Source organism: Buteo buteo, chromosome 8 (assembly GCF_964188355.1).
Source record: "Buteo buteo chromosome 8, bButBut1.hap1.1, whole genome shotgun sequence".
NCBI classification, from domain to species: domain Eukaryota; kingdom Metazoa; phylum Chordata; class Aves; order Accipitriformes; family Accipitridae; genus Buteo; species Buteo buteo.
Window position 1 is genome coordinate 26,199,796 of NC_134178.1, and position 6,040 is coordinate 26,205,835.

Genomic DNA, 6,040 nt, shown 5'->3' on the forward strand with positions numbered 1-6,040 from the left:
TTTTTCTTTTGCTTTTTCTTGCTTAATTACTAGCTCGATCTGTTCCTTGATCTGGTTCACCGCATGGCAAGGTGTTTGCCAGCACTGCAGGAAGGGAATGTGCAGCTGGAAGGGAAGCAAAATGACAGACTGCCCCTTTAGCGTATAGCCAACACTTAGATTGACTTAAAACAATTACGAAATTATAGCCCTACAAAAATACAGCCACAGTGCTAGTCTAAATGATTTGTAAAATGGCAAACTGTCCAAATAACAAAACTACTTCTGTTTTCCTCAGTTACTATATGGGCAAAACCTCGATTTTCTGAGGGCATGTTTTGGGCTTGTTTTTTTCTAGGATGGAAGGAAATTGTTTATTATCCTTGGGCAAATTGTTTCAAAAGATAATTTTAATTTTTGTGTATCTGTTTCTGTTAACTCTTCCAGGCTGTATTTACTGATGTTAAGGAGTGTATATAACAAATTGCATTCATTGTTTCTAAGCTGTTTCTCATTCTTTAATTTGATTGCTCTTAAAATACTGTCGAAAAACTAAATTCTTCTTTCTTGCACTGAGAATATATAAGCTACTTCTTTTCACAGGGCTTTTGGTGACTTATACCAGCAGCTTCTTAGGAATTTATATACCACATTTTCAGCTCTTTAAAGATTATATTAAAAAATGGAGGCAAATGAGAACAGCTGACCCAGATGAAGCAATATTTCTGTTCATTTTGAAGTGCGCCCTGTGAATTCAGTGTTTGTGAGAAATCTAAATTGACATCCCTTGGTCCAGAGTGCCTCCAAATAGAGTTGCTGTACGGTGAGCAGGGTGAGTCTCCTCGCCCTGTACTGTTAGCATGCCTCTGCAATGACTTGACGATACCCACTCTCGGCGTGAAATGGTATTTTACTCTTTATGGCTGAGCTGAGACTGAGGTTTTCATCCAATGCCAAATGTGGGATTCTCTGAGGGGAAGCACTGGCACTGTGTGAGCTGAGCTCAAACTGCTAAATTCCTCTGAAACCACAGTGTTGCTCCTTTAAACTGTTTAAAAGTCAGGTTGTCTTCCAGGCCCTTGAATTTTAGTTACAGCTAACTGAAGATTCAGACAAGGTTTTAATCTGTGCTATTAAGCTTTTCTCTTTGCAGGTGGCAGAGACATAATGTTGACGTGTATAATAAATTGAAAAGAAAGGAGGAGTGCACAGTGACTATATCTTAACATTTTCCAGATATTGCAAAGAAAACTCAAGGAAGGAAGTTTAGATTTGAACATTTGTGGGACTGAATATCAAATGAAAGCCAAAGTTTTGGTTCATTCCCAGCATGGTTTGTTAGGATACTGAGTTACTGATTCTGATTAAAAAAAAAAAAAAGAAAGAACTGAAAAGCAGCTGTAAAACTTCTGCTTACTTGACTACTTGACTGTTAATTCACAATTATTTAGGGTTATTTTTGCCTTCAGAGACACACTGAAATATGGGGGGGGGGGTGTATGTTTAATGCTTGCCTTTATAATGAATTGCTGTGCAGAGTTATGGCATGAATGGTCATGAAGAGTCTGTTTTATTATTCTACTTTAATAGACTTAATTAATTGCATATGATGACTGTATAAGAAATTAATTTGCTTCTCAGTGAAATCACTAAGAGCAACACTAGGTTTTGTCAGATCAAAGTGTTATGGTTTGGGGGGTTTTCTCCTTATCTTCTACTCCCCCAGCACCACCAGTGAAGCTGGTAGTGAGAGCTGTTGTATCTTCAGCCCTGGTGCACTTTGACTGAGGGGACAGATGCACCCATTGACCAACACAGAAATCAGAACAAGCCCTTTTGTACCTAACTGATACAAACTGATTGTAGTGGTTTAACCAGGACTCTGATATAAGCAGAGAAATAATCGTGTAAACAGTACCATTGCAAATGGATAACAATTTTTTTTCTATAGAATTACATAGATTTGAAATTATAAAGATCTCCAGAAGTTGTTTAGCTCAGCAAGGAAGAAAGTCCCTTCTTTGGCATGTTTTGGTCATGATTAAAAGAATCACTGATCACTGTCGGTATGGTAAAAGTTTTCGTTCATTGTGTCTGAGCACAAATGAAATAATTCTTGAAAATTACACTAAATCATTTTCATGAGCTATATTTTACCATGGCAGAGTTCAATCTTTATATTGATTTGCTTAGGGATACCTATTGCAAAAGATCCTATTTTATAGCAGTTAGACAGAATGCATTTAATAGGTAGAATGTGTTTCATGGATTAAATATGTGCTCAGAAAATAGGAAACTGCTACTTTTTGTATCTCATAAAAATGGTAATGCAACAATTAGCAGGGTCGTATTATAAAGCACAGACTTTACTCTAGCTTAATGGATCTAGGGATATGCATTCATCAGCAACGATGGATTTAGCATAAAACGACATGTAAATGAATTGATGACTGATCATAAATTAAATTTAGTGCTGAAGAAGTAATAGAGACACAGCAAGATGCCACTTTATCATAGTATTTTACTGCTCAGCAACATTTGAGCAACTACTTAATGTTCTGTGTGCATTTCTTTTCTAACAGCTTGAATAAATTTGAGAAATTTTTGTGCCTTTAAGCAATATGGAAACCAAAAAAAATCTAGAAAGATTGAAAATGCAAACAGAAATAAAGTTGGCTAAGTGACATAAATTCATTTTTCATTAAATGTTTATGAAGGGCATTAATTATGGTTGGACCTGTGAAGTGCCAGATATGTATGTATAATTTTTACTTACTTTTGTTTAGTGTTTCCTGCCCCAAAATAAAAATTTTCAAACTTAAGTGTTTATTTCAGGTGTATACATTTAAATATTTGGGCATTTATGGTGAAGTATAATGTAAAGTGTAAGACCAGGTCTAATTTTTGAAGTGTGATCATATTTATATTCTGCATTTAGCCCCTTCCAGTATTCTTTCTTATTTTAATGGTAGAATGACTATTGCCCCTTTTATTCCATCACTTCCACCAAAATCAGTGGACATTCTTTCTTTGTAGCCATGATGGTAGTTAGATATATCCAAAAGAGGATAATGTGTTTCTCCTGTACAAAGGCTAAAGGAATTCTGTAACTGATTTCAGCTGAAGTAGCATCAGTCCCCAAGGACTTCACCTGTACTTCACAAACCTAAGCAGTCTAGCCCTGTTCCATCAAAAAACCTGCAGAGGAGCAGGGGCTTAACATTAGCATGTGCTTAATGGTCTTGTGAAGGAAAGCACATAAGCATACACATACAAGTCCCAGAGACATCAGTTGTTAACTTTAAGCATGCACATAGAGTTTGGTACGTATGTAGTGGAATTTTTTAAAGTTTTAGGTTTGTTGTGAGCAGCTTTTACATCACAAGTGCATTAGATTCTTTTTTTAAAGTAAAGCAAGAGTACACTTTAGAAAGAAAAATAGCATTTTTATTGCCTGCAAAATGCCACTAAAAGCAGTCACATGCAGTCTACGAGAAGCTAGCACCTCTATTCCTTTCACCTCTCCCTGAGAGCAAAGAAGCTTTCTGTTTGGATTAGCACCAAGAGATATTTTATGGAGCAAGAAAACAGAGTTCAACTTTTCACAGAGTTGATTTTGTTCTGCATAAAGCATTTACTGCTGCTGTCAGCAAGAGTAAAATTTACAGTTGCCAGAAAGCGTAAAAACTCAAATGTGCTCTTGGAAAACACATAGTGAGCTGCATGTAAAGAAGACACTAAAAGCCTGTTTCATTCCATTTCAGAATGCACGGTTGATCTGAAAGGGATATCAGCATCTCTTATTCTGCCTTTATTCAGAGAGAAACAAATGTGCATCTGATTTGGAAAACAAGAGGCCAGTGGATGTCTTTAAACAAGCAGTCACCATGTGTGCTACATTAACACAGCTGCGTGGTGGCCTGAGGTGCCCAGGCTGAGCTCCCGCACTCCCATGCCTTCTGGGCAATGTCCACACCTCTAGAGGGCAAAGCAAGCCGGGGTTTTGCTGCTGCAAGTTTTGGTGGGGAAAAAATTGTTTATGCAGGGAAACTGAGTAGCTCAGGAACCAGTAGGAATAATGTAGAGATTTCACTTTTAGCTACCTAGTCACATGCAGCTGTGGGTGCTGTATATGTCTCATGGTAGCTTGCTGACTTCAGCAGTTATAAGGAGTTTTGCCTCTGCTTCCAGCAACCAGAAGTATCATTAAATCATAGAATGGTTTGAGTTGGACGGGACCTTTAAAGATCATCTAATCCAACACCCCTGCCATGGCCAGGGACATCTTTTACTAGACCAGGTTGCTAAAAGCCCCATCCAATCTCACTTTGAACACTTCCAATGATGGAGCGTGCACAACTTCTCTGGGCAACCTGCTCCAGTGCCTCACCACCCTCATTGTAAACAATTTCTTTCTTATATCTGATTTAAACCTATCCTCTTTCAGTTTTAAACTGTTGCTCCTTGTTCTGTCACTACAGACCTTGGTAAAAAGTCTTTCTCCATCTTTCTTATAAGCCCCCTTTATATATTGAGAGGCAGCAGTAATGTCTCCCCGGAGCCTTCTCTTCTCCAGGCTGAACAACCCCAACTCTCTCAACCTTTCTTCACAGGAGAGGTGCTCCAGCCCTTTGACCACTTTTGTGGTCCTCCTCTGGACCAGCTCTAAGAGGTCCATGTCTTTCTTGTGCTGGGGACCCCAGAACCAGATACAGTACTCCAGGTGGGGTCATTGTTTCCTTTAGTTGTCAGCTGTGTTGACGTCCCAGTAAAGCTCACATCCCTGCGAGAATTGAGCTATGCTTCCAGCCTGACAGGCGGTCCCTCCTAACACAGCTGCTGGCGGAGAGGGGAAGGGATCCATGGGCAGAGTGCACTATTCCTAGCCTTGCTAATGCTTGCTGTCCATGGGAATGCAGAGGAGTTCAGGAACAGGGCTTTCCTATAGGGTTAGCCTGAAAAATTGGCTGTCTGATAACAGCACTCTATTGATAATTAAAATTTAGCTATTTTTAGGAAAACCTGGCATTGTCTAGAATGATAGGTGTGTGCACACACATTGGAGAGAGCATTATGGGCTTTTGCAGATTTTTACTCTATTTCACACTTGAAACATAGATTATTTTTTTGGACTGGATGAACTTCAGTCCAGCCCTTCAAAGAGTAAGTGAAAAATAGCAACTGTTCTTAGACATACCCTGAAAGCAACCCATCCAAATTATCATGTGTATTGTATGTTGTGTAACAGCTGACTGATTAGCAAACAGATGGAACAATGTGAGCAATGGAAATTAAAACCTAAGTTCCTTTAAAACATCCATAGTCTTGTGCCTATGATACTGAAATCCATGCCTATTTTGTACAGTATATGTTTGTATATGTCTCTATGTTGAATGTGTCACACAAAACCCTCGGGCCCTGAAACTAATGAGATGATACATGTTAAATTTTTAGCACCCAAGTATCATCCTTTGATATCTGTAGGTCTAGTTATATTTTTATGTTTCAGCTTGTGCTTACTTATTTTGCAGAATATGTCGATAAGTGATTGTTTGAAAAAGTCCTTAGCTATAGCATCTCATTTTCTTACCTCTTCATGAGCTCTTTTATCTGCAGTATCTCTGTTCATACATCATCAATAACTGTTGCTAAGCCTTTTTACTCTCTATTCTCTATGATGTCCTATCGCACTTTGATTGTTAGTTCAGAAACTGTCTTCTCAGAGGAAATTTAGTTTTAGCCTTCCCTTGCTGTTATCTTGGCTTCCTTACATCTGTCCGCATCAGCTTGAGTCTGTTTGGAAAATAACAATTTTATGTGTGCTCTTGGCAAGCAGAATCAAACTCTGTCACTCTCTGTTGCACTTAACACACTTTCTGCCTGTCAGACCTCCATAGACTTCTTCAGTTTCTTTTCATATATCTTAGGAGTGCATGGACTTTTATTATTATAGCGTGCCACTTTGCTGACATTAAAAGGTTTGGTCACTGCAGCATTACAAAATAATCCATTGTTCTTGGGCTTTGTGGTGCATTGTGCTACTGACTAAATTCCAGTATTC